The 11,761-nt window shown below is 32.4% G+C and overlaps 1 protein-coding gene across 2 annotated transcripts in view; it reads right to left on the reverse strand.

Moving 5' to 3' along the window:
* The window catches only part of LOC128204200 (uncharacterized), a 42,055-nt gene extending 38,788 nt beyond the window's left edge, over positions 1-3,267 (reverse strand). For both annotated transcript variants that reach the window (XM_052905580.1, XM_052905579.1), the window contains exon 1: positions 3,222-3,267. The gene's annotated coding sequence lies outside the window, so the exon portion shown is untranslated. The remainder of the gene's footprint in view (positions 1-3,221) is intronic.
* Between the last annotated feature and the right edge of the window lie 8,494 nt (positions 3,268-11,761).

Consider the following 11,761-nt stretch of genomic DNA (forward strand, 5'->3'; position numbering starts at 1 on the left):
GTCTTGGTATGTGGAACACATGTAGCAAGTTATTTTAAAATCTGTCCATACAAGGGAAAGTTACAGTCCGGACACGACAACCTATACTCTATGTCCTTATATGCAGCACTCCATTGTAAATAGACACTAAGTGTGACCTTGACCTTTGAGGTAGGGACACGGGTATTGCACGCGACACGTCGTCTTGGTATGTGGAACACATGTGGCAAGTTATTTTAAAATCTGTACATACAAGATAAAGTTACAGCCCGGACACGACAAACTATACTCTATGTCCTTATATGCAGCACTCCATTGTGAATAAACACTAAGTGTGACCTTGACCTTTGAGGTAGGGACACGAGTCTTGCACGCCACACGTCGTCTTGGTATGTGGAACACCTGTGACAAGTTATTTTAAAATCTGTCCATACAAGGAAAAGTTATAGAGCCGGACGGACGGACGGACAGACGGTGCGATTTTAAAATGCCCACCTTCGGGGGCATAAAAAGGAAAAAAGTCACAAAACATACTCTTAAAGGGTGAAAATCAGATAACAACATTAAAACATTGAAAATGTATATCATTAACTTGACATTTTTAAACTGCTATTAATGCATGTTTTAATGCACTCAAAGTTTCAAAGTTCTAATTAAACAAAATGTTTAAATCTTACATACTGTGAATATAAAACATTAATCAAATTGACTTAAAACATGTTTACATGTATAAACTACACTTTTTTATCAAAGACACATTGAATATCACTCAGCAAGATATATTTGTTTAGCTTTAAGGGTATGCTAAAGCAAACGTGAATGCAGAACACTTTAAAACTGACCAATATTAAATTGAAAAAAAGAGAGAAGGCGAATTTTACGCATTAAAATACACAAAAATTGCACTGTATTAAAACAATACATTACATTTTCTAAACATTGTTTCAGTTATTTCAATACTGGAAAACGTCAATGAAGTGAAATAATTACCAATTTTGTAAATAAGGAAGTAACATTTAATAAAGTCATTTGAGCTTTAATATTGTGAAAACAATTCCTGAAAAACTAAAAACCAAACTAGACCGAGATTTGAGTTTTAATCACCTTTATCATGCGGGGTCCTAGTTGTGTGTAACCCGATTCATGCTAAGTCAGGATATGTTCACCAAATCCATTTCAAATTCAAATCTTGTAGCAAAATACCACATCAGTACATAAAAGTCACATAGCAAAATAATAAATCATGCATGTGACTTAACTTTATGTGCCAATGATAGTAACAGAGAAATCCATAATTATGTATTAAATATTTTCATCTTCTTCCATCTCCGCCATTTTGTGTATACATGCGTTAACAGGGCATCAATCTATACTTCATTATTGTTTATCTTGCATTTTAAAGAGTATTCCTTGGTTACAACAACAAATCTCATTTATAGTGAAATATCAAGTTCATTACAAATTGAAATGAACTTATTCAAAATAGTTTTCCGTGTTGTTTTATCTAAATGTTTTGCACACAACTCCTGGCATTAGTAAATGTCATCGACACATGTGTTCAACTCTTTCATTGTTTTTACTCTACTATTAACCCAAACATGAATAAACATGTAATCTAGAATAAACACAAGCTTTACATTGACTCAATGATAAGTATTTCCAAACCATTTAAAAAATGAACCGACTGAACTTGTAAAACTAGGTCACCGGTGTCAACTTAGAAATTTTACTTTCGATTTCACCACTCACACTTAGGGCACTGTTATTTGATATGTAGCCATAAAATGTTATAAATGTTTTTCTCACACATAATTTACAGATATTTGTGTCTACTAATTCGATGGCAGCCGCTGACACTTTTATTTTTTATCTATAAACAACAATATTTTCATGACCTAAATTGGCGGGGAAAAACAACAATCACGTAACAGTTTTTGTTTGTGGCGGCTGTTAAATTTGCCAATGTTTATTGCTTTTGTTATTTTCACAACTCCTGCATATTTTAAATAATTATTTCATACAAAGAATGACTGCTATCGTGTGTGAGCGTGTGTATGTTCTTTCAGAAGGCCACATTGTAAATAAGTCGTGTGTTATGTTTGTTTATAATATGATGCCTATGTCTTAATGTGTTACCTTCTTTAAATAAAGTTATTATTGTTATTATTATTATTATTATTATTATTATTATTATTATTATTATTATTATTATTATTATTATTATTGCCAACGGCGCTGCCATAACAGTTGACTGGCTCACATGCTATCACTGTAAAATGGCAAATACGGCTACAGAACAACAAACCAATCGAGATCTACTGCATTCGTACTCTCATCTGTTCGTTTTTCTTTCGTTTCGCACCAAAATCAATACGGTCGGGAAAATAATTTTGAACAAAAAAGTGAAATTCATTTTTTTATTTTTTTGTACTTTTCGGAAAATTAGACCCGCCGGTTTTGTAAACCAATTTATATAAAAGTAGTGGCCTTAATATGATAAACATTTACGGCGTCTGTGCTATTGATCGTTGAAATAAAAAGGAAAACAATGCATACAACTATGTGTAGAACAATAACTACAGTACCTTCAACTCATCACGATACGCCGATTTCAATTGTACAATTGTCTTTAAATAAATTACTAGGCTTTCTTCAGTGTCTTTTATAGTATGACATAACTAGTCCGCAATTTATACAAGGTAAGTCGATACAACAGAATGTTTCTGTTATTAAATGGTAAATGGATTGCTCTTCTTTTAAATCTGTTTCGACTTCAAAATTCAGTAATAAAATAAAAGCATAGAAGACAGTCATGTACACGAACTCTATCGATTCAAAATATTTAAAGCGTATGTATCGTATTTCGTTTGTTTACAGTATATGGTAAAACTTGATTGTACCAAACAAAACGAAAAATGTTTATCGTTATTGTCGTAAACAATGCCTTTAAAATATGCTGTATGTATGAATTAAATGGTCTAAGCTTAGCTTGATCCATTGATCGCAAAATGTCTTACATATAACAGGTTTCACTCCCTCATTTCATTAAACAAAATACATGTTTATACTTGATTTTACCTGAAGTAGTTTATCATGATTATCTTATCAATAAATAATTTAATTTTAAAAACTAGAACATTGTATTGTTAAATGCAATGCTTTTATTAAAATATAACAATAATAAGGACTAGTATATGATAACGTTGAATACACGATGAATACATGATAAATTATGTACTTACCTTCCAATCAGGAAGTATTAAATATAAAACACATCATGTGACTTTGATAGGCTACACACAACTAGAAAATGTGACAACCGTTCGTTGAACAGTCAGGATTGACTATATCAAACTCCTAAAATAGTTTAAAACCAGATGAATTTATTTTAAAAGTTGAAACGTCACAGTAAATTCTGTATGTGTAATGTATGTATTTTTAATGATTTAAACAAGTACGACTGAGATTAACTATAAATATTAATCAAATTGATAACAGGTTTCTCTACATATTTAGCCATTATAGAAATTATATGATTAAATGCATATTGACTCTGAAGATTAAAGTTAAAAGTACTGTTAAAGGCAGATAACATAAATAAAACTGCCCGACAATACAGTGGATCCCTAAAATGCCTATAGTACCGTACAAATAATTGTTGATAGTATAAACCAAATTTTGTTTCACAATACAAATATATCAGTAATGGTTTGGATGTTGTTAGCAGTATTGAAAATACGTGGTTTGTCGCACCTTAACTAAACCCTTATGACTTTTCCACACATTTTATTAAGGAAATGGCACCTTTAATTATGGGGGAAATGAGCGAAAACAGACTAATACTGGCTCTAAACCGAGCGAAGCTCGGCAGAGCCCTATTACGGTCACACATAGCACTACTTTCGTTCAAAAGTTGCACATACTATCAGCCTGAAAAAAAGAAGTAAAGGTGATGGAACCAGTATTTTTTCTGTTCATAAACTATATTGAGCGCGTGCATGCCGGACACCAACGTCATCAGAGCGTGACGATACGGAAGAATGAAATTTAAACTATGAGATGCGGCGAAATAGCGCCCTACTAGTGATTAAAATAATTCAAAATAGGCTTATAAGCAATCACTATGAATACTTTTGGTAAACTCAAAAACACAAATAAAACATATTTCTATAGATTTTCTGAGATATATACTTTGTTTTCACTTGTTTATTAAAGATATTCATACGCATTGTTTACCATTCTATACGATAGTCACACTTGAGAGTTAGTGGTTGTCATTTTAGGCTTTACAATATCAATACTATTTAGATGTTTGACAGTTGTTGATCGGATAGAAATTGCGAAGAATTAATTTCTGTTGGATTACCGATTTAATTACGACCATGGATTATAGCGGTACACATAGCAGAGCTTGTCACGTCAGCCAGGTACAGTATGATTATTTTGTAAAAAATGTAAAACCACTTCTCAGTAAATCATACAATGAAGATATCAATTTCATAAACTTATGACATGCGGTTGACCAGTTCAGAAATCGCTATGGCTGAGCGAGATATTGTCACTGAAAAGATGAATGGGGTGTACCGTCTGTAAACCTCAACAATGGATGAGTGAGATGTTTTGACTGAGATCAAAGGATGGGAACACCTTTCAATCACCAACACGCCGGTTGAGAGATTGAAACTTAAAAGATATACAGGAACTGTGTGACAGGTGAACTCGTTTTTTTTCTCATTTATTTTTCACATAGATACATATATCAGTACAGTTTTAAATTCTCAACATATACAACATATCTATGTATGTTGATGGGAAATACTTATATTCAGAAACAATAATGCTCTCACACATGCACACGCACGCACACTCGCTCCCACACGCGCACACATGCACGCACACATACACATTTCATACACACCCGATCGTATGATGTTTATACGATCGGTGTCCCCTGTATTAGATTCCATTAATGTTTTTTTATTTTTATTTTTTAAGTCTAAGAGTTCTTTGTATGGCTAATTGTGTCTTTTTATTGTTAAATTATATTGTATGTTTAAGTACTTCCCATTTTTTGTTGTGGGTTTCAAGTTTGTCATTGTTCAACGCAATTTGTTCTTCTATTTTAATCCTTAATCTCAAATACGTCAAGTATGCATCAAAGGATAGTGTTCTGTTATTATACTTGGTTGAATGTATATAAAATTTCATAAGAATAATAAGAAAGTTGCATATGTTGTTGTATTTGTTTTTTGTCACTGTTCCCAATAAAGCTTCGCGTTTACCTATAATTATGTTAATTGTTGTTGAAGCTATGAAGTTGTTTAATTTATTCCATAATTGTCGTGTCTTGTAACATTCCCAGTATAAATGTAGATTCAATACCCGAGATACAGAATGTACATAAGCTACAATCGACAAGTTTCAATTTAAAAAGCAGTTTGTTGGTTGGTTTTGTCCTTAAAAGAAATTTGTAGTAAAAGCTACGTAACGTAGTATCTATTGAGATATGTATATATTACAGTATATTTTTTTCCACTCAATATTTTCTTCCAGGGCTTCATTTCATTTTAATTCTGAAGCTGGCGATGTAATTGTTGCTTTGTTCAATATTAAGTACAGGATATTATTTCTTTGCCTAGATTCTACCATTTTTTCTCGAAGCGACGTGCCGTTTATGTGGTTAATTCCATCTTTTATCAGCTGTTGTTTCGTTTCTGCAGAAATAGATTTAATGAGGGTCTGATATCTTATGAAGTCGGTGTTTACTATGCCGTATAGATATTCAATTTCATTAAAAACATAAACAATATTGGTTCTATAATCGAAAATGTGTTCAAAATGTTTTATACCCTTTTCATACCAATGTTTGTAGAAAAGTGTGTTTCCTAGGTTTTGGACGTTTTTGTTATTCCATGTAACTGTTTTGGCTATTTTTATTTTATTTAGATCGTAAACTTGTTTTATTTTGCTCCATGCTTCAAGCACATTGTTCAGAAATGCACATTGTCCTGACACTTTATCAATGAAATATTTATCCATTTCACATTCAAATATTAGTTGGTTGCCATGTGCTTTCAGTTTATTTTTAAAGAAGATTTTCCATTGGCTTTTATTATTATCATCCAAGTATCCTTTAACCCATAACGCTTTTATTGAGTCAAGAAAATGTTCAATGTTTGTAAGTTTTAATCCTCCATATTCGTAATTTTGATACAGTATTTGTCTTTTTATTTTGTCTGGCTTCCCATCGCATATAAATTTGAAGATAGCCCTTTTAACTTTTTCAATAACGGGTTTGCTTGGATTCGCCAGCACGGTAAATGGATATATTATCTTTGGTAGCGCATACGTTTTTACAACTGTTACTTTACCCAACAAAGTTAGTTTTCGATGTTCCCATTGTTTTAATGTCTTATGTAGTTCGTTTAGCTTTTTGTTGATATTTGTGTCGATTGTTTGTTGCTTGTTATTGTAGAATGTGATGCCTAACGCTGTCGCACATTCTGAAGTCCATATAAAGGATTTAGATTGACATAATTTAATTGTAGTATTCTTTAACGTTCCCACTCTTAGGATTATACATTTATTAATGTTGAGGTTTAGGCCTGAGCATTTAGAAAAGGACTCTAATGATTTGATCAAGGATTCGAAAGATTTCTCAGAACCATCAATAAAGTAAGTTGCATCATCAGCAAAAAGCGATTGTTTGATGTCCGTATTAACAACTTTGATTCCCCTAATATTGGTATCTTGTTTTATATTGCTAGACAGTATTTGTAAGCAGATAATAAATAAAATCGATGAGAGTGGACATCCTTGTCTTACCCCTTTTTCAATTTGGAATGTTTCAGACAAATGACCATTGTTCGTTATTATGCTTTGCATATCGTTGTAGAAGAGTTTCGTCCATTGTATTATATCCGAGCCAAAATTTAAAGTTTTCAAACTGTCTAATATAAAAGAGTGGTCAACGCTGTCAAAGGCTTTTTGAAAGTCGGCGAAAAACAGGAGTCCGGGCATATTATTCTCTTCAAGGTATTGCATGACCTCAACTATTAGAAGAACGTTTTCACCAATATATCTGCCTTTGATAAAGCCCGTTTGTTCGTTATCAATAAGTTCAGGTAAAAAAAATTTTATTCTGTTCGAAATTGCCTTCGTTGCTATCTTATAATCAGTGTTTAATAAGCTGATTGGTCTCCAGTTTGAAAGGTTTTCTAAGTCTTTATCTCGTTTTGGAATAAGAGAGATTATACCTTGTTTTTGAAGTGGTGTTAAATGACCATTTCTAAAGGAGTAATTTAAAGAGTCTATTAAAACTTTCTGAATATCGTTCCAAAAAATCTTATAGAATTCTGCAGTGAGACCATCCGAACCGGGGCTTTTATTATTTTTCATGTCTTTTAGGGCATTTCCACATTCATATACTGTAAGTAAGCCTTCGCAGGAGTTGCTGTTAGTTTCGGAAAGTTTGTTATTATTATCGTTAAGAAATAAGGCTCTGATATTCTCATCTAAGGTTGTGTCTTTTTTATATAGTTGTTTATAAAATTTGACTTCTTCTTTTAGTGTATTTGTTACGCCTGTGACTATTTCATTGTTAACCTTTAATTTATACACTGTTTTTTTCTCTGCATGTTTTTTCTCAAGGTTTGCGAAATATATTGTGGGTTTTTTTCATTATTTTCAACGTGTATTGCTTTTGCCCTTAAAATATTTCCTTTTATTTGATTACTGCGAATATAATCTAGTTCTTTCTTTTTTTGTATCATTTCTTGCGTGATGATGTCGATATTGTCAGATGTACTTTTGTCTAGTTTTGATTCAATATAACTTATATCGCTTATTAGTATTTTTCTTTAGATTGTAATATTGATTTCTTATGTGATGCATATTTTATTGTTTCATTTCTGATTGAACCTTTTGCTAATTCCCATAGTGTATTTGGATTTGCTTCTTTATTTAAGTTTATTGTTTCACGGATGCAATTTCTTATTTTTGTTTGATATTCTGTATCTAATAAAAGAGAGCTATTTAATTTAAAGTACCCTGGGCCTTTTTCACTTTTTAAATGATCTATCGTTAAAATAACAACGGAGTGGTCCGTTCTAAAACCTGATTTTATATAACTATTCTTTATGTAGTTTAACATATTATCTGATATTAAGAAGTAATCAAGTCGACAGTGTATATGAGGTTTACTACTCGAATGCCAGGTATATTGCATTTTTGAGTGATGCGTTAAACGCCATATGTCGGCTAATTCGCAAGAATCGATAATATTTGTTAAAGTATTTCTGCATTTTTGTGAGTGTCCATCTTACCGTTTTTTGTCTAGTGTACAGTGTAGAACAGTATTGAAATCACCACCAATGATAAAGGTTTTTTCTCTAGCAGAAATTTTTGTAAATTTTCAAAAGGGGTCGGGTCGTCGTTATTAGGTCCATATACATTTATTATGGTGTATTCCTTTTCATTTAAAATTATGTCTAAGGCTATGATTCAACCTTCTATAATTTCTGTGTATGTGTGTATGTCTATGTTAGCTTTTGGATTTATAAGAATAAAACTCCTTTACTGTTTGTACTATTTCCACTGAAAAAACAGGGTCCCTTCCAATCATGTTTCCATTTTGAATTAGATAATTTGGAACAATGTACTTCTTGCAACAATATGATATCATAGTTATTATTAAAAGTCCATTCGAATATTTGTTTTCGTTTCTCTATGTTACCTAAACCTCGAACGTTTAATGATACTATTTGTGTTTCCATTTAACCAATTTATAAAAAAAGTCTTAGTCCTATGACACAATCTAGCCATAACAGAGAACAGGTTAATATATAAAATCAGAAACTAATGACATTTGTAAAGAAATATAATTAGAGTGGCAAACTCATTAGTAAAGACATTCGTTTATGACATAGTACATTATAATAATGCATAATAAAGGTAATGCAATAAAAGGTTACAGACATTATAATTGTTGTGGGTAACAACCCCATAGGGTAGTAGCAAAATGTTTAAGAAGCAAAAACTAAAAACATCGTCGACCGCAAACTAATAAAACATCAACATCTCAAGGTAAAGTTAAATTGTACTGAAAAGGGCATTTTATAAAGTGACAATGGTAATATTGCCTCTTGGCATTTAAGTATGAGCTTTGGAATCAACAACAAGGTAGTGATATAATGTTGACGATGATTCATCAGCACTACATGACTTCGTCTTCATTTATAACCACGTATTTAGTGAGTAATATGATATAACTGATGGTTCTGGTATTGTCGATGTCTTTAAAAAAGAAAGACTCTATTTTAGATTGTCAATATATAAAGGTGTAATATTCTGACATACAAAATAAAAAGTCATGTACATACAGTATACTAATGCTCAATAGCAATATGTTTGGTCATAAAGAAGTTGTGTTACTATAGTTTAGATTTCAGTGTAAATCACTTGTAAATGGGATATGTAAGATTAGCACAAATTACAGGGGTTTTTTTTATTTCAGAATGCATCCATGGCACCTGGTTTTTGACATTACTGCTGTGGACAGATTTTCAGCAATGCAGGTATTGCCATGTTATGTATTACTGGAGGCAATAAGTTTGGAAATAAACCAGACTTTTGTCAAGGCTTCCCTGAAATAAATTGCCAGTATGTTTCTTGCGCTTTGATATTAACATTCGCTTGTTATGACATCATGATCAGTGTTTATTTCAATAGCTCATTGATGGACTGTTTCTTTCCGAATTGAATTTCTTTCATGCCGTTTTTGTTGCGGCTTTGAGATAATATCATTTTCTAATAAAACTGCTGACCTTCATTGGTCTTTGGACTGTATTGTGCATCTATTCGCACATTTTGTTTGCTCTTTTAAGCAAACATTGCATTAATTGCAAAAAAAGTATCACAACTTACTACACATGATGCAGAATTATGTTTCATTTAATGTGCATATGATTTTTAGCTTATGAACATGAAAAACATCTACTTGAACAATCACAGCAACACAATGAGATCCCTATCTAAAGAAATATTGCTACTTTTCATTCATTCATACTGTCAATCATTCAAAAATATATTCATTTACTTGAAGATAATACATTGAAAAAATTTGCGTCTCAACTCTGATGGCAAAAGCAATAAAAAGTGAGCAGGGGGATCGAGATAAGTACCTTTTCCCTTTATGCATTAAAGAAAAAACCTAAATACACTCAAAATGCCTTAAAGGGTACACCAGATTGGCACCAAAAACATTATTTTCTGTAGCGACTTTCGGTACAATTGTTTTATAAAATTTGATCAAAACGTTCAATCTGTGAGAGTGCAGCTTTAATAAATTAAGACACTAATTTATTGTTTATTTAATATAGCCATCCTGGTTGCTGAAGCCACAGGGGTATTTTCAAGGACAAGAACCAATGCTGATCAAAACATGGTCTAGTGATGGAATTCCATACCCGTTCTTGGCAAGGATGGATTCTTTAGAAAGGAATATTGTCTGCAAGTAAGAAAGATTTATAAGAAAGTCTGGTTTAAAGGCTTTCAAAATGCATCTGGGTACTTGATTAGTCAAGATTAACCTTTGAGTTGTTAAAAAAAATATTGCAAATCGTCCAAAAGACTATATATTTAATATTTTTTGTTATAAATGTTTTGGAATTAATGAACTTTTCTGCACATTTATCGCATTAATGCACCAGTCAGTTGTAACCTTGGACCCTCCAGGTCCAGTGGTAAACCGGGGATAGCCGGGGAAAAGGGCTGTGTTTTTACCATTCAGGTGTCACTGCAGTGCCGGGTGAATGCGGTGGTTTTGTCTTGGTGCAAAATGTAACAGTGCGGGGGGCATTTGGTGGGTATTTTAACATCATTTCTTCCCTGCAGGGCGGGGATTTTATCCTGGGTTAGCTGGACTGAAAGTCAAAGTCCCCTCTATTCCCCGGGCTTGAGTGGTGTTTACAATTGACTGGAGCATAAGTCCTACATAAAAGGTTATGTATGTCTCAAATGAGTGTTAACAGGCATTTTTCATACTTTTACAGTAGATGAAGATAGTCTTATTCTGTGTCAAACATTGATTTTGTGTCTTGCTTGCAGAATATGATGTGCCAATAAGCTCCAGTTTGCTGCGGCTTCTCGCCCATGGCAGTGGTCTTGCAATCTAGATCTAGGAGTTGCAGCTCTGAATCTAATATTTCATAATAAAGATGTAAGTTAACTTTGTAGTACTTGTTTGTGTGTAAATGATTCCAAAGAGTGAGATTTATACTAATCAGGTGTAAATAAGCAACTTATAGACACTGGTTAAGAGCTGTAATCTTAACTTTAAGGCAAATCTAGCCTTCAAAACAGATACTTCAAGCATTTATTTTTTAAACTTAGCATAATTATGCTATCACTGCATTTCCTACATCATGTAGCCATCTCATACATGAAAACACTAGCAGTTGTCATCTTTCAGTTTTGGTGTGTTTTTTACCATTTCCTTTGCTGTGCCATTTGTCCCTGGAAGCATTTCAGTTTGGCTCTATGTCATTTTTTATATAAACGCTAAGCTGATAAAGTGGAAAAATCTTATTTTGCTTTGAAAAAATCATAATAGAGTAGGCAGGCCATTTTCATGGTGCTGTCTTATATATATATATATATATATATAAACTTTACTTGGTCAGATTAATCCAATGCATGAGGAAATAATGGCTCTTTAAAAGTTTGCGGCTTACCGATTGATGGAAATGCTATTTCTGCTTTTTATGAAAACACCACTGTTGCT

This window comes from Mya arenaria, chromosome 10 (genome assembly GCF_026914265.1).
Source record: "Mya arenaria isolate MELC-2E11 chromosome 10, ASM2691426v1".
NCBI lineage: Eukaryota > Metazoa > Mollusca > Bivalvia > Myida > Myidae > Mya > Mya arenaria.